At 44.1% G+C, this 18,505-nt stretch overlaps 1 long non-coding RNA gene across 1 annotated transcript in view; it reads right to left on the bottom strand.

Moving 5' to 3' along the window:
* Positions 1-14,367: 14,367 nt before the first annotated feature.
* Positions 14,368-18,505, bottom strand: part of LOC129391944 (uncharacterized) — an 8,094-nt gene continuing 3,956 nt past the window's right edge. Inside the window, exon 3 of the long non-coding RNA XR_008616860.1 lies at positions 14,368-14,927. This is a non-coding gene — a long non-coding RNA (uncharacterized lncRNA). The remainder of the gene's footprint in view (positions 14,928-18,505) is intronic.

The raw sequence follows: 18,505 nt of genomic DNA, 5'->3' as shown, positions 1-18,505 counted from the left end.
CTAGATCTTAGAAAATAAAATCTAAAAGCAAAAGTCTGAGGAACAAGTATACATTTACTGTTTACTTTTCTTGCCAGAAATTCTACAGGAAGTCATGCAAATTTGAGTCAGCATGGTTTCTACAAGTAGACAACATGAAAGCGTAATATGGTATACAAGACTAACATCTTGCAACAATTTTTTCCTAAAACAAATTCATTTCACCTCATTGAAGACACCTGGATTTCCCTTAAAATAAGTATGAATAATCTGTCAACAGTAAAGAATTCATTCTCATGAAAGACTAGACACTGCAATTTGGCAAGTTAAGAATGTATAAATTCAAATATTTATTAGATACATAATATGTACCATATATTCTTATAGGGGCAGCAAGAGCAGTAAACAAACAAAAATTCCTGTCAGGATGGAGCTTATATTTTAGCAGGCAGAAAAAGATAAATAAAACATGCCACTGCTATGGAGAAAAATGCAAAGCAGGGGAATCTGCAGTGTCAGAAGGGAGAGGGGATTCCACTTTTAAATAAGGCTAGCAGGAAACGCCTCAATGAAAAAAGTGACCTTTTATCCTAGGCCTGGGGTTTTGAGCCAAATAGATATTTGAGGAAGCATTCTAGGCAGAGGGATTAGCTCTTGCAAAGGTTATGAGGTGGGGCCATGCTTGGAGTGTTCTAGGAACAGCAAGGGGGCCAGTGCTACTGGAACAGATAAGGCAAGGGAATGAATAGGGTCAGAGAAATAAAAAGAGAGGCTTACAGGCCAACAGAAATATTTGGCTTTTACTCAGAGAAAAATAAGAGTTTTCAAGCAAGAGTGACAACCTATGCTTAAAAGGATCACTCTAGATGCTATATGGAGACAGATTATGAGTAGTAAGGGTGGAAGCAGGGAGATCCGGTAGGAACTTGATGCTATAATCCAGGAGACAGATAATGGTAGCTTGGGCCAAAGTAGCAGCAGTAGAGAGGATATGAAATCAGTTTCAAGATATACCTTGAGGTGGAACCCAAAAAGATTTGTCCACAGACTGGATATGGGGTCTGTGGGGAAAAAAAGTCAAGGCCCTGAGTAACTGTTAAGAACTCACAGAAGGCTTCCCGAATATTCACAGACTATTCAGACAACAGACCATAAAATCTTCACAACCAACACGAAAGAAAAGCAAGGAAATTCCTCTGTAAAGTACTACTGTATCTACTGCATTTTGACCATTTGAGATTAAGACTTGTAAACTAAAGAAAACTCAACATTGCTAATTAAACACCCATCTTCTGGGGCTTATCTGATGGCACAGTGGTTAAGAATCTGCCTGCCAATGCAGGGGACACGGGTACAAGCCCTGGGCCAGGAAGATCCCACATGACACGGAGCAACTAAGCCCATGCACCACAACTACTGAGCCTGTGCTCTAGAGCCCGCGAGCCACAACTACTGAGCCCACGTGCCACAACTACTGAAGCCCGTGCGCCTAGAGCCTGTGCTCCACAACAAGAAGCCACCTCAATGAGAAGCCCCCGCACCACAACGAAGAGTAGCCTCCGCTTGCCACAACTAGAGAAAATCAACAGGCAGCAACGAAGACCCAAGGCAGCCAAAAATAAATAAATAAATAAATAAATTTATTTTTTTAAAAAAACAAAAAGCCATTCATCTTCTGGGTGGGGGACTGGGCGAAGTAGGTGAAGGGGATTAAAAGGTACAAACTTCCAGTTATAAAATAAGTCACAGGGATGTAATATACAGCATAAGGAATATAGCTGATAATATTGTAAATAACTTTTTACAGTGACAGATGGTTACTAGACTTATAGACGTGATCATTTCACAATGTATTTAAATGCCTAATCACTATGTTGTACACCTGAAACGAACATATTGTACCAACTAAATTTCAATTTTAAAAAAAAACCTCACCTCCTGGTTAACTGATCTCAAATTGGAAATTTTTACTTTCATACCTACTCCCAACTCATCAGAGCCCTGTAGAAATAAGAGCTCTACTCTCTGTACTACTTATCTTTGTTCATCCCCTCTATTGTTGCATTTATCAAACTAAAAGTGAATACATCTAGCTCCTTGAACTTAGACCATTCAAATTGATGTTAGTTCTCTTCCCCTACTGACTACAGTCCTGGGGAATTGATAAGGAAAGAGGTATCATTAAATTCTACAGAAATTATGATCCAAAATATCTGTAAACAAGCTAAAAATAGCAACACACTTCTTACTGCTAAAAAAAGTTTCAGAGTTACTCCCTTGGTTATTCCCACTTTTCCACTTCCTCATTTAAGGAGGGAACTTGAGAATCAAGTTCCAGTACACAAATCAATAATCAGTTCTATAAAAAGAAAGCATGACCTTGATAGTGGGAAAATATCTGAACACTTCAGAACCAGCAGGACATACATGGCCTGCCACTCAGAAAGGAAAGGAAAGAAATTAACCAACAGATCACACCTGCTTCTGAGAACAGTGACAGTTATTTTCTGAAGTCCCGTGGGCTCTGTTCCCACTCAAATGAAAAGGGAGTGGTTTTCAAATTTGTATGTACCCTGGCGATTAGAAGTAGTTTTCATTTTCTGGTAATTCCTACTTCTACAAATAACTGTAAGACAAAAATTGCATTAAATATTTTCATGCCACACTTGAAAATATTTACTTTTCAATTTTGTACTCCACTGTTCCTCTAAAGATTAGCAATTCTCTAGCTGAAATTCTTTGTCCAAATATGTTATTTTTCCTTTCAGAAATAAAATTTAAATGAAGATAACAGCACTATGGCCAATTTTCACTTTTTCTAAAAAATTATTTCAACACCAGTAAAAACATTAAAATCCTAACACCATTCTAGTATGGAACATTATCTCACTGTTTTCAGTGAATCTTTAAAAAATTAAGTTAAACAGCTCTATTAAATTGATTCTATTCATTCATATTTCCATTTCCAAGGAAAGGTTATCATCAGGACTATCCTCTCCACGGGATTTTTGTTTAAAGACTTCAGTTTATGTACCTTTCAAGACTACCAAGCCTCTTCATTATAAAGTTTAAGCACCTTCTCTTCCTAAAAAACTGTGGTAACTTCCTTCATACAATAGAGAACTATCTCAAATTCAGCTGCATTCCCATAAAATTAAATCCTAATATTTGCTTTCTTCTTTCCCTCCATCCTTCTTTCTTTAATCTCAAAAGAATAAATAATTTTCCTGTAGAACAATTTAAGTCAATCATTTTACTTTAGTTTCCAACATCACTATACATACACTAACTCAAGAACCACTGACTTATTTCATTAATAAAGAAATGTATTTGAGATTCTGAATTTCAATTGTAATAAAGCAAACTCAGAAGTAAAAATCCAAAAGGACACCCTAACTCACCCTGTCAACACCACTTTGAAATGTTTTCTGAGCTATATCAGGACAGTTAGAATGACTGTAACAGCTGCAAGTTCCCTGAGGTTGCAAAATAGATACTTGGGAAAAGGTTATTTGAATCACCTTTCAAAATAACCTACAGCACAGGAGCAGCATGCAAAGCAAAAACTTCCAGGCTATTGTTAGCATTATTTAAAATGTATGTTTCAGAACTTAGCAGTTTATGGGTCAGCTTAACTCTTTCATTTCCCCATTTTGTCTAACATATTGAGCATATTTAAAGGTCCTGTTGAAGTATCCACCACCAAAAGGGGGGAAGGAAGCTCTCTATGTACAGGATACGGAATAAAAACATTCCAAATTACATCTTGTCAGCATAAATTCTTTTGTTTGAGCCCCAGAAATTTTTCTGCTGTTAGGGCATTTTGGTCCAAGTTTCCCCTAAGTAAGTTACACTTCACTTCCTCTCCTAAACTTGTTTCTTATAAATCACATTATACTTCACAGCCACCTCTCTGTGAACTGAGTATTAGTACAAGAGAAACAGACAAGATCCCAAATAATTCAATTTGGAGCTGCTGGTGGCCTTTTAAAATATACTGTCTACCCACTAACTGAACTGCCCAATAATGACTTGATGTTTATTTTCATAAAATACAACATTCAAAAGTCTTTAGAAACCATACAGTGAAAGCAGTTGTTTCACATTACATATGAATGTGAAGTAAAAATGGTGAAATACCTCTATAATTCCATGTCAAGGGGTTATTATTCTTTGCTCACCAGCTTAGTTCAACATGGATTCACTTTCCTTCTCTTCTCAAAGAATGCAAAATTTAGGGGCTTCCCTGGTGGCGCAGTGGTTGAGAATCTGCCTGCCAATGTAGGGGACACGGGTTCAATAAATAAATAAATAAATAAATAAATAAATAAATAAATAAATAAATAAATAAATAAATAAATAAATAAATAAATAAATAAATAAATAAATAAATAAATAAATAAATAAATAAATAAATAAATAAATAAATAAATAAATAAATAAATAAATAAATAAATAAATAAATAAATAAAATTTAAAAAACGGAAACAAAAAGAAAGCAAAATTTAATCTTTCGTGTCCTCTTCCTCCAAATGCTTACTGAGATGAGGGACAATATACCAGCTATGAATGATACTAAAACTCAGCCCATCTAATCTTAAAACAAGCATTTGTGGAGCTCTCTTTGCATACCATATAATCACCATCCAGGATCAAGAACCTAAAAGAATCAATGTGGGTGAAAAATATTTGATGATGAGCATTAAAATTTCATTATTAATGCTACATACTTTGAAGACACAAAATAAGCATGAGTAGAATGGAGTAGGATTAATTAAGACTTCTGAGGAAAGGTAAAATTTTTATGACAAGACTGGCAGAAATAGAGACAGGCCATGGTAGCATGACTTGAGAAAGGAACTAAGTCTTCCGTTAGATAGCTCTGAGGAGGCCTTGACCATGCTGAGAATTTTAGACCAATTCAAATGCAATAAAAGCTCTTAGGAATTTTAAAAGTATAGTAGTAACTCTTTGCTCACTGAGAGAAAACAAGTATTGCTATATTGTTGGGCATCTTCTGATCTACTGAGCCGCTCCATAATTACCAGCAAGCTCACAAAAACAGCCTCTCAGCTTACTAAAACCTACCTGATTGTTGAATTCTTTTTCCTAGTAAATGGATACAAGTTTAACTAAATTCTGCTTGGTGATGACCTCCAAATGAATATCTCATCTCACCAGAAAAACAATTCAGAGTTTAGGCTATGACTTAAATTTGCTGTGCTCTTCATCCAGAAAGATCTAAATTATTTGAATAATTTAAACCAATCACCAAAAGGAAACTTGCTTGTAACCACACATGCAGAATGAAGAATGTCACTAGAATCTATTGTTTCTCCATCATATCCTTCTCAATTTGCTGACAAATCCTGCTGATGACTCATATCCTTCTGTACTAACCAGTCACTCTGTTCCCTCATGACAGGCTTTTCACCAATAATGGAAAGAAGGAAACACACCAATTTGTTTTACTATTAAAAACAGTAAATATCAACATATGTATATAAATCCAATCTACAAAGACTGTGGTGGTACAACCTAGTGAATGTTTCCAGTAAAAGAGTGCAAAAAAGGGCTTCCCTGGTGGCGCAGTGGTTGAGAGTCTGCCTGCCGATGCAGGGGACACGGGTTCGTGCCCCGATCCGGGAAGATCCCACATGCTGCGGAGCGGCTGGTCCCGTGAACCATGGCCAGAGTGCGAAAAAAAAAAAAACAAAACAACCTATGCTCAAATCTCAAAACGAAAAGACTAGAAGAAAGCAGACTTGTGAATTTGAATTCTTGTCAAACAATACATTAGTTAAGAGCCAACATTTTTGACCACTGCAGAAATAAAAATATAAAGTAATTTATCTGATCTGCTAAAGCAAATATATCATGTGCGCATTTTATGCCAAAAGAATTAACATTTTCTGAGAAGAATGAAATTTCAACCCAAAAATACATAAAAGGAATTAAATTATCTAAAAGGTAAAGAGAGTTCTAATGGTCAAAATATTTTTTCAAAACAGGCTCAACTAGCAAAGAAAGGGTCACAGAAAAGCTTAATCTAAAAATTCTCTACAGTTTAAAAAACAATGTTGTGCAATGTAAATTTATATTTAAATGATGAAATTTAGTTTCTAGATCACTTAAAATGGAGTGGATGCTGTGTTACAGAACCCACAGGTAAGAAATCAGTGCAGGCAAACAAAAAACATTTGTATTAAAATCACATAAAAACTGTTGGTATAATCTGTCAACCCCTCATAGCCATTTTTCTGGCAGAGTTTATGCCCTGTAAATCTATACTGATTGATCAGGGGAAACCACCTCAACATGTGCAGGAGAAAGGTTATTTTCTCATCTGGGTCCTAGTAACTCCACAGGGTAACTGTGGAAAGTGGACAGAGCCTGCAGTGCTGTGCAGCTTCTCTCATGGAGGTGTCAGAGTAGTGACAGTTTCTGGTTTAGCCTAGACCCCTACAACTCCATGGAGCAAAAGATTCAGATACAATATCCACTTGAGCTCTACACCAAGCAATCCTGTAAGGTTTCAAGTCCCAACAGAGTGGCCAGGAAGTAAAAGGAGCTAGAGAATGTGGTTCAGTCACACAATGAAGGATAACCAGAGAAAGCTATCAGACACCTCTGTATATATATACTAGTTCTGAAGTTGAAAATGGATAAAAGACTCTTCTAATACTCCAGATTAACAGACTCAAATCACCATTTCCCAAGTAATTTTAATCGGTGGCATCCACTCTTCATTTAACAAACCCAAGATACAAAATTAACCAAACTGTGACATCAATGACTCTTGCGTTACAAACGTCGAGAATAATCATCAGTTTCCATATAACCCAACTAGTATCTTGAGAAAAATCTCAAAGCAGCAACATCCCCCAAAGAGCAAAAAAAATAACTGAGGTATCCTTTAAAAAGAAAACTAACTAAAAACTGAATTTCAAGCAAAGAAAAGGCGATTTCTTTAACATCTACTAATTCCTACATAATCCCCTGTAAAATGACTACAGTTAACTGGGGAGGAAAAAAAAAAAATGGTTAGATTTAAGTACTTTAAGCCCCAAGGGGAAAAATTTTTTTTAATCCACTGCCATCTATTTACTGATACTCTTTAACTAGGATTCAACAACTGATCTCAAAACCAATTTTCTTATCTGTAAAATTGGAAGAATGCCACTTACTCACTCCCAGGGTTATTATGAATTTAAAATGATATGATTCGTCATTTAGCACACAGAAGATTCTTAAGACGGTAATGTTGAAACCTAAAGCATAATGTTGGACTTCGTAAGTACTCCAAGACCTCAAAATCTCTAACTACTACCCTAATTCAATAAACATAACTAAGTCTTCTATGTTAAAACTATGGGTCCTGATTTCCAGTTGCTCAAAATTTTTAAAGATCACCAACTTCTACAAGTACTATAGCTGATGAGATAGCACTCAAAGAAATCAACCTAACTTAGGCTTCCCTCTAACTTAAGTTTCACTCTTCCAAGAGCAACAGCTAAAAATTTATGTACTGCTCATCTGCATCTTATTCGTAAATGCTTTTTCTAGAGGCTTCACTGATTACCAATCCCACATTCCAACAAAAAAGGAACAGTACAGTCAAACCCTATAAAATAAATCTCCATTCAATTTCAACTTTGTGTCTCAAAACCATAAAGTGTTCTGTAACTACCTCATATAGAAATGCCACCTTTAAAGACAAAGTGAATAAAAAGTTGCATCTTAAGAAAAATAAATGTTTTTCCTTGTTCACACAAATGTCTTTTCAAGTAAAACATAAATATGGGGCTTTCAGACTTTTTAAGAAACTATGTGCAAAAACATTCAAACATTTACTCTTCCCTAGTGCCACCAAAGTTCAATGATGTTGTAAATGGTTTCTGCCTATAAATTTGGTTCGTTCAAATTAAATATTACTTGCCTGACTCATGGAGGGAGTGGTTTGACTTTTGCTGTTCTGAGTCAGAATATACCAGGTTCAGCAGTTCTAAAAAATTTTTCATTTATATAGGTGGTCTAAAATGCTAGTAGCCTTTTCCAGCTACTAAATATAAGAAACTGTTGCATTAGTAGCAAAGTCTTAGTGATAATAATACTTTGAGTCTGTAGTTTAATTTATAATTAACAAAGTGCTTTCATATATATTTTCTCACTTGATCTTCAAAATCTCCTGAGGTAAAAATCCCACAAAGCTGAAGAGAAAGACTTTCACAAAGAAGTGACAACTTCTGGTTGACTCTTAGCCCCATTAATACACTCTTCTTCTTTCCCCAAAAATAAAAGAATATTTAAAAGGCTGCTGGGTTTCTTTAATCAGACTTTCCTCTCCCAGATATATCCCAGGTGCCTCATAAGACTCTTGTCTCAAAGCACCCTAAGGCCCCAAGAGAGTTCCAAGGCAGAATCTCCACCCACATAAAAGCCTAGCCTAACTTAGGCCCCAAAGAGCCTCAAGTCAGCATCTCCTAAATGATCTCCTTGCCTCCAGCCATTCACTCTTCTGCATTACCTTCAACATCTCTCATCTGTACAAGCTGCTCAGTCACTGTGTGGATGAGAAACCTCAAAGAGAGACAACCTAGCGAGGGTAGTTGACGGTATAGTGGAAAAATCAAAGACTTTGGAGTCAGACTGACCTGGGTTTTTAATCCAGCTGGGACAAGTTACTTCACCTCTTTGAGTCTCTATATCTTCTCATCTCATCACTGTAAGTCAATGAGGGCTCATCACTGTATCCCTAACGTCTGGCAAATAGAAACCACTCAACATGTGCCAAATGAATGCAAATGAGGACACCTACCACCTTTTAATAGTAGCTGTGAGAACTGAATGAGAGTATAAAAAGCACCTGGTACATAGGAGGAATTTAACACTAATTAATCTGGTCCCCCACCAAACAGTATCAATACTATTTACTGTTTCTGAAAGCAGAGAGCATGCTAGTGATGGAGAAAAGGACACCGTAAGAAAAATATAATTTCTGACTTCTAATTACACACCAATGCTTTTGCTTGTAATTCTACCACGTCTAGTACCAAAAGGATCACGCTACTCTCCGCTTATACTGAAAAGACTCCCAACTTCTAAGAGACTTCCCATGATTACAGTATAAAATCCATATCAAGGTATTCTTCATCAAGAACCCCTACTTCTACTTCATGAGAATCTGGGAAAACTCCACGACAGTGATTAGTCCATTCACTATCCACTATGAAACAACTTTTAAAATGAATACCAGCAATCAACTTCTATCTTTACCAACATAATGGTATGCTGGCAAGTGATGATGAAGCCTTAATAATGTGCCATTCTGGGGACTTCCCTGGTGGCGCAGTGGTTAAGAATCCGCCTGCCAATGCAGGGGACACGGGTTCAAACCCTGGTCTAGAAAGATTCCACATGCCGCAGAGCAACTAAGCCCATGCGCCACAACTACTGAGCATGCGCTCTAGAGCCCACGAGCCACAACTACTGAGCCCGCGTGCTGCAACTACTAAAGCCCACGCACCTAGAGCCCGTGCTCCGCAACAAGAGAAACCACCGCAATGAGAAGCCCGCGCACCGCAACAGAGTAGCCCACACTCTCCGCAACAAGAGAAAAGCCCGCGCGCAGCAATGAAGAATGCAGCCAAAAATAAATAAGTATAAAAAAAAAAGTCATTCTGAAGCCTTAATTTCCTTTTGCACCTTGAATAAGGCATAATTTCACTCACTTCCTGTCTGAAACTACTCTGTAATACAGAGGAAGGGAGCCAGTAACCACCATATTTAATCCAGCAATGGCTACAGTTTGGTGACTCCATACAGACAAGCATTTGCTGAATGCCTACAATGATACTAAAACTGCTAGATACTTTATACATTTCTTGAAAAATTCCAGAAAATAATAAACTAGCCTATGGTTCTTCTTCATCATCAACATGTTACACCATTATTATTATCATTATTATTACTTCTTAAAATCTTCTTTCCAGAGGATAGGAAAGCGCTAAAACCTAAAAAAACGTTTCTTAAATTTACCTAACAATAGAATACCTCTCACCTGAAAAACTAGCAGTACTTTACAAAAGAGTCTGTGCAATACACAAATTTGTTTTAGTTAGTTCTCAGAACCCCAGACTAGGATGGGATGCCAATCATATGCTTGACAAATTTGGAAATTCATGTCCATGTCATGAAATATGGGGGGGGGGGGTCACAGGACCAGAAGAATGTAGTGCCACTGGAAAAGACTTCTGTACCCTCTCCTCATACTTGAACCCAAAGACCCAGGGACAAGATGCTCCTGGAAAGCACTCCCTTAACCCAGGACACCCGGGTTCACTATGGCCCTAGAAAACGATCAAGGAGAGCCTCCAGGAAGCCGGCTCACAGACTGGACAGTCGCAGGCACACACCTCCACACTCCCTCATATGCCGTTCACCTTCTCCCCAACCTCTCCCACACTGCACTCAGGTTCTCCCCACCACCACTCTACCTCAGGCACGCGAAACTCTCCCTCCCCCACTTACTCTCCCCATTTACCCCACTCTCCCATGCACACTCCTACTCCCGACACTCACTCGTTCCCACACGCTCCCCCTCACTCTCCCCTACACTCAGCCACACTCGCTCTCCTCCCACCCTCCTGACACTGTCCCCCCTACCGCCCCCCACTCGCTCTCCTCCCACCCTCCTGACACTGTCCCCCCTACAGCCCCCCACTCGCACTCTGCACACAGCACTAGTCCCTCCCCCTCCCACACGCGCGATCCCACCCCCTGCTCACCCACCCTCGCTCTCCACGCTTCCCGGCCGCGCTCCCCCCGCCCCCGGCCCCGGCCCGGCCCTCCTTCCGGGGACGTGTCTCGGGCCTGCACTAATGGCTGCGGCGCCTCCCGCCCTCCCCTGCCCCGAGGCCCCGGGAGCCAGAGCGGGGGCCGCCCGGGAGCAGCGCACTCACGCTGGCGAGCTGGGGACTGGGCATTGAAGTCCGGCGGCGGCGGGAGCGAGGAGGCGCCTCTCTCCTCAGTCACCTCGGCGGCGGCGGCGGCGGCGGTAGCGGTGGCGGCGACGGCTCCCCCCCAGCCTCGGCGCGCGACACCCGGCCCGGCCCGGCGGCGGCGGCGGCGCGTGTCCACGAGTCCGTCTTGCTGCTGCTGCTGCTGCTGCGGCCGCCGCTGCGTCTCCGGCTGCCGCCGCTGTCCCCGCTGCCGCCGCTGCCCTGTGGCGTCGCCTCGCGCCGTGCCCGGCCGCCGCTGCCGCTCCAGCCGCTACCGGACGGACGACGGTTACAGCCCGGCCGATCGCGCCGCCGCCACCACCGCTGCGCGCGCAGCCGGAACCAGCTCCCGCCGCCGCCCCTCAGGGGGCGCTGCGGGGCGCGGCGCGCGCGCCCTCCGGCCCGCCCCCCGCGCCCGCTGACTGGCTGGCGGGCCGGCTCGGGGCGGTGGGGCCCGCCCACCTGCCCCCCGGGGCGCTGACCACTGCCCTCGGCGCCTCCCCCGCTCCTCCTCGTGGTTCGTTCCGCTCAGCACTCCTGGCTGCGGAAGGCGCGTCCATGTGACCGGGGAGGGGGGGGCAGAACCTGGCCCACGCCGCGGCCCGCCCATCCGCACCTGGACTGGGCCAGAGCCCGAGGCCGCGGGGTGACCCTCAAGGTCGAAGGGCCTTTTCCCGCGGCCGGGCCGTGAGGCCTGAGGCTAGATCCTGATGGGATAAGGCGGCGACCGAGCCCTTTGCTCGGGGATTTCCAAACCAGAAGTGAGAAGCCGGGCAGCTCAGTTCTTGGCTGCCCTTTCCCGAGGCCCCAGATAAATGGCGTGTGCGTCTGCAATAGCGAAAGATATTTCTGCGTCCCCCTACCCTTACTCCCCGACCGCGCGCCACACACACACACACCCCAGACCTAGGAACCGCGCGCAGCAGATCAAAATTCAAACTTCCGGGATGTAGTATCTTGGGCAAGTTATTTCCTCTCTCTGCGTATTTTCAACTATTAAATGGAAATAGTTATCAGCTACCTCATGGGACTGTGTTCATTACGTATGAAATATTCCTGATAAAAAGGAGACCCTGGATTTAACGACAGGGATTATCCTAGAGATCTCAGTATTCTCTCTTGTATTTAGAAGGTGGCCAGAAATTCTTTCTTTGTCAGACCGTGCGTTGTGAGTTTTGGTTTGGAAAATGTGGTCACAGGTGAGTTGGGAGATTGATCTGGGCCACTGCCAGATGGCAGCAGGAAAGACACTAGAGGCTGGCTTGAGAGGAAGGAGGGAGACTACCCATGAGAGTTGGAGGAGGGGGGCAGGGGCTCTGTCCTCCCTCGCCACCCTGGGAAGCCTCACCTGCTCAGACTTGGCACCTATCTAGAAGGGACTTCTGCCCCTTGGGCTGCCTTTCACCCGCCCCCCAGCACCACCACACACGTTTGCTTGGCCCTGTGGGGAGAAGCAATGGTCAGTAGTCATCATTAAGCCTTCCCCACAAGGTAGACCTGGGGCTTTGCTCCTGACCAGAAGGCCTCCATTAGAGCTTAGCGGTGAAAAGAAAGGTCTTATGACTCAGCCACATCACGCCACAAGACAGAACCCAGGATGTTCACTTCCAGCAGGTGGCCCGGGAGGAGGTAGGTATTCCAGGGCAAGGCTGGGTGGCAGAGCTGTGTAGGAGCTGAGAGGCCTTGAAGCAAGAGGGGCTGCAGATCAGAATCAAGGCCCTTTGGGTGAGGAGCACAGACTCAGCTGCTGCTCTTACATTCTACCTGCCTCCAGCACGCAGCGTTTTCCACTTCCTCGAAGCACAGGCTTGAGACAGAGAACTACCTCCTCTGCAAAAGTTTGGTTGAGTCTCCTGGTTATTGATTTGTCTGCTGAAGTTTCAAAACACCTTATGCAATCCCCTATCATAGCATGTATCACGTGTATTATAAATGCCTATTTCACGTTCTCCCCTATTTAGACTGTCTTACTTGGGGCAGTGTAGTAGATTGTTGAGAAATGGATTTAGCCCAGCCCTAAAATGTCAGTAAATAGTATAATAACAACATGAGACTTCACTGGCAGTCCAGTGGTTAGGAGTCTGTGCTTTCAATGCAGGGGCCACGGGTTCGATCCCTGGTTGGGGAACTAAGATCCCACATGCCCTGCGGCATGGCTGAAAACACACACACACACACACACAACAGCATAAGGATAACAAAAATAGCTATCATAACAGGTACCATTTATTAAGCATCTATTCTAAGCCCTGGGCAGATGTTTCAAAATATATTATCAATTTTATGCTTCAAAATAAGCCTGTGAGGAAGTTGTTACCATCCTCATTTTAAGAGGGTTGGAGGGAATTCCCTGGCAGTCCAGTGGTTAGGACTCTGTGCCTTCACTGCCAAGGGCCTGGGTTCAATCCCTGGTCAGGAAGTAAGATCCTGCAAGCTGCATGGTGCGGCCAAACACTTTAAAATAAAAGGGACTGGAGGCTCAGAGAGACCAAATGACAGAAGCAGGATTCAGCCCAGGTGTCTGCCTCTGAAGCCCACATAAGCATGAGGTTAGTCTCTGACTCCAATCAATAACTGGTGTACGTCATAGTAAGCTGGAATCCCTTCTGAGATATTGGAAACACCCCCCTCTGGGAGCAAAAGCCCTGAGACCATGGCACCACCAACTCCTCGCACTCCCAGGACAGCAGGGAAATGCTCTAACCCCTGACGTGAATGACCTCATCCAAATGGTTTCCCAAGGAAAACTGCATACCTCAAACAGATCAGGAACTGGGCTGCAGGCACCTTATTACAGCGTGAACCACCCTTGGCAGTGAGTTTTACACATAATAAGTGCCCGGAGTTTATCCAGCGCCTTTGCTGAAGCATTCCAAGTGCCATTAGCTTATTAATCCTTCCAGCGCCCCTGTGAGGCAAAGCTGGCGGCCTCCTTGACTGATTTTATGGAGCATTAGCTCCTTGAGAGCGGGAGCTGTGTGGGCCTGCCACACACAGGGGTTAGAGAAAGAAGTAACGGTGATGTGGCAAAGAAACCGAGACCCTCAGGGAAGTGGTTTTAGACAGAAGTGGGGACACAACCCAGGTGCCTTGTTGCTACCCTGGGACCCTAGACTGTTTCATCAGGCATCCTTGCATTGCCATTATATTGCTGTGTAACTTCGGGAAGTTATTTCATTTAGTCTTAATTTTTCCATCTGTAAGATGGAAAAGGAAACAGTACTTACCTCATGACATAGTTTTGAGCATTACAGGAGTTAGTGTATATAACTCAGGTAGCACTATACAGGACACATAGTAAGTGTTCAATAAATGTTAGCTATTATTACAATTATTAGAACGGTACTTGGCACTGTGGAATGAGTAAATGGAATGAGCTTTGCTACTACTGACTCTACAGAGTTTATTTCAAAACTGCAGGCTCTTGTTCTCACTGTTAGCTTTGTGACCTTGGACAGACGGCTTAACTTCAGGACTGAACCTCTATCCTCATCTGTGAAATGGGGTAGCTCTGAAATGAAGATCTTTTTTTTTTTTAAGCAGGATTTATTTATTTATTTATTTATTTATTTATTTATTAAATCTTATTTGTTTTTGGCTGCATTGGGTCTTCGTTGCTGTGCGCGGGCTTTCTCTAGTTGTGGAGAGCGGGGGCTACTCTTCGTTGCAGTGCACGGGCTTCTCATTGTGGTGGCTTCTCTTGCTGTGGATTCTCATTGTGGTAGCTTCTCTTGTTGTGGAGCACAGGCTCTAGGCACACAGGCTTCAGTAGTTGCAGCACGCAGGCTCAGTAGTTGTGACTTGCAGGCTCTAGAGCACAGGCTCAGTAGTTGTGGTGCACCGGCTTAGTTGCTCCATGGCATGTGGGATCTTCCTGGACCAGGGCTCGAACCTGTGTCCCCTGCATTGGCAGGCGGATTCTTAACCACTGCGCCACCAGGGAAGTTCCTGAAATGAAGATCTTGAACGTGTTTTGTAAACTGTCAAGCACTACACGGACATTAACGGTGGTTTGTACTGTGACTCTACAGGAATCCCAGCTCTGCCCCTCAAATTCCCAACTTCTAAAGTTGCCTGGTGGGACTTCCCTGGTGGCACAGTGGTTAAGAATCTGCCTGCCAATGCAGGGGACACGGGTTCAAGCCCTGGGCCGGGAAGATCCCACATGCCGCTGAGCAACTAAGCCCGTGCACCACAACTACTGAGCCTGCGCTCTAGAGCCCACGAGCCACAACTACTGAGACCGCATGCCACAACTACTGAAGCCCACGTGCCTACAGCCCATGCTCCACAACAAGAGAAGCCACTGCAAATAAGAAGGCCCTGCACCGCAACGACACTTGCCGCAGCTAGAGAAAAGCCTGCACGCAGCAACAAAGACCCAACGCAGCCAAATAAATAAATAAATTTATTAAAGTTGCCTGGTGTGTAATATGGCGGTGATGATCACATCTATCTCAGGGGGTTGTTGTGAAAAAAATAAATCATAAAAGACAATATATTTAAACTACGCAGCACGGTAGGAGGTAGTCCATACATGTTACTTCCCTACCCCCTAATAAGTGTTGCCTTTCAAAGTCCTAAAGTAAAGGAAGCTGCAAGTTGTGATGGGAAATCTATGGAACTGATAGAGCTGGGATTATTCCTGGCTCTGCCACTTTTTGACCTTGGGCAAGTTACCCAACCTCTCTGAGCTTTCCGATTTCCTAGCTAATGGGAGATAAGGGATGCCTACACTGCAAAGTTTTAGGAAGAAAAGACAGAGCCAGGGCTTGCCCAATAAATGGGAGCTACTGACAAATGCACAGGCAGGCCTGTGAACTACTACTCTATGCAAAGGACCCAGTTGGAAGCAACGACCAAAATTCCCCAACCCGAAACCAAACGGGGTCATGAGCTGCAAAATGAGCGATCTGGGCTCCAGAAAGTTCAGCTGACCCTGGGAGGTTCCCGCCCAGCACTGCTTAGCTTGTCTGGACCCTGGCAGTGGACCGGTCAGGAGAAGGCCAAGAGAGGACTCAACCCCCCCAAAGTGATAACTGGGGAGGGGGAGGCAGGGGGAGGAAGGAATGTACTGATTCACCGCCCCACCCATCCCCTGCCTCTAATCTCTCTTCCGGAATTTTACAGCCCTCTTTACAGGGGCGGAGGCCGAGGGGGCAGGGCGCCGGTCACTAAGGACTGCAGGAACCTTCCCCGCCCCCGTGCTTGTCAATCAGCTTCTACGGGAAGGGGAAGCCCCGGGGAGTTGTGCAGACCCCTGCAGTTTGCCCTCAGCGGCAGCCTTCAAAAGAAGAGCCTGGGTGCGTGCCGCCTGGGGAAGCCCAGCGGGGAGGGAGAGGAGCTGTAAATTCCGGGAGACGTCAAGGCTTGCTTCGCGGGTGGGTCCGCGGGTCAGGAGTTCCCTCCCCTGGTGCCAGTAGGAGCTGGAAAGCTGCTGCTGAATCAAGGCTGGGCCTGGGTGCACTGGAAGGCCGCGGCCTCCTTCTGGATCCTTCCCTCGGCCAGTCAGCTATCAGGATACCCCTCTCCACCAATGTCAGGTGTTACTGGATTTCAGCCAGAGAGCCAAAAGGAAAACGACTTAAGGAACTGACAGCGAGGGAGAGGGAAAAGTTTAGAAACATGGCGCAACCTCCTTATTTTATCTTACTAAAAGATGGGGCAACGGAGGCCCCCAGAGTGCAGGGATCAGCTCAAGGCGGTGCTGAGAAACAGCAGCGGACTCCAGGCCAGTACTTTAACCTCTGGCGCTGCCCTGACTGCTCCTTTCAATTCACAGCATTCCCTGACACCTAGAGACTTAGTTTCCCCGTTTGGCAGTTGGAAAATACCAAAGAATTTATTAATAAGTGAAACAAGCACTGTTGGAAGTGAAGCAGCGAATTTTCCTACTCAACGAACAAAGTGATTAGGAGGTAATGATGCACAGAGCTAACACTTATTGAGCACTTACTGTGTGCCAGGCACTGTTGTTGTAAGCCCTTTATAGCTATTAACGAGTTTAATTTCACAACAATCCTAGGAGGTGGAAATTATTATTCCCATTTTACATACGGGGAAACTGAGGTGAATAACAGAGAAGCCACTTGACCAAGGTCACTCAGCTAGTATGTGATAGAGGCAGGATTTGAACCCAGAGAGTATTTTTCCTGAGCCTCACACCCTCAACCTCTATGCCGTCTGCTTCCCGAATGAGAATGTGGTTACGATCTACCTACATTACAGATGTTGGTTTAACCATGTAAGCTCTTTTCATTATGGCAACTTCTTTTGGAGTGACATAGATTATCTGCTTGTGTATAAATGTTTAATATATGCTCTCTGACCTTGATAATGTTTCTACACACTGAGACTTCAAAGCACCAGGTTAAATGGGGCAATCAAGGTCACATTGTGAAATCGAGAGGATTCCTTCACTGATGGTGCACAGTTGTCTTAATTCTGTCAGGTGCTATGGCCAGAATCCTGACTTTCCCCCCCAACACTGGCTCCCTGCCCTGCTACCCTCAACATATCCCCTACCCTATCCACAACTTGTGTACATATAAACCGCACAATTGAAGGTTTCTTTCTTGGCTTAAAGCCAAAATGATAGTTCTTCTTTTGTTAAAATGCAAACATCACAAGAGTGAAAAACTGGGCCTTTCCAGCCATTTTCATGTAATGAGAATGAGATTTATCAACTCCTCCCTAAAAATGAATTTCAGTAGGAGAGAGCAGAAAGACTACAAATTCACCGGAATTAATGTTTGAAAGAACTACAGAAGTCATCTAGTGTAGCCTCTCCTTTCATAGGCCCAGATAAAGAAAAGGAGTTTCCCAGGCCACTCAGAGATATTGAGGGCCCGAGGAGGGTGGGAGGACCCATTGTGGGGAAGGGAACAGAAGGGCAGGCAAAAGGACAAAAGATTAGGGCTTCCTTGGTGGCGCAGTGGTTGAGAATCTGCCTGCCGATGCAGGGGACACGGGTTCGAGCCCTGGTCTGGGAGGGTCCCACATGCCGCGGAGCAACTAGGCCCGTGAGCCACAACTACTGAGCCTGCGCATCTGGAGCCTGTGCTCCGCAACGAGAGCCCCGCGCACCACGATGAAGAGTGGCCCCCTCTTGCCACAACTAGAGAAAGCCCTCGCACAGAAACGAAGACCCAACACAGCAAAAATAAATAAAATAAATTAAAAGGACAAAAGATTAGATTAGCCTCAATGTCAGAAGCTTTTCCTTCTAGTTGTGTTCTAACCCTCAGTCCCAGCCTTAAAAATTATATGTGCATTTTATAGCATATAAATTATACTTTAATAAGACTGTTAAGGGAACTCCCTGGCAGTCCAGCGTTTAGGAGTCAGTGCTTTCACTGCCGGGGCCCGGGTTCGATCCCTAGTCAGGGAACTAAGATCCCACAGGCCACGTGGTGTAGCCAAAAATAATAATAATAATAACGCTGTTAAAAACTAAGCCATGGGGCTTCCCTGGTGGCGCAGTGGTTGAGAGTCTGCCTGCCGATGCAGGGGACACGGGTTCGTGC

This window comes from Physeter macrocephalus, unplaced genomic scaffold (genome assembly GCF_002837175.3).
Source record: "Physeter macrocephalus isolate SW-GA unplaced genomic scaffold, ASM283717v5 random_1208, whole genome shotgun sequence".
NCBI lineage: Eukaryota > Metazoa > Chordata > Mammalia > Artiodactyla > Physeteridae > Physeter > Physeter macrocephalus.
The sequence above is the reverse complement of the archived record's forward strand: the minus strand, read 5'-3'. Positions and strand labels throughout refer to the sequence as shown.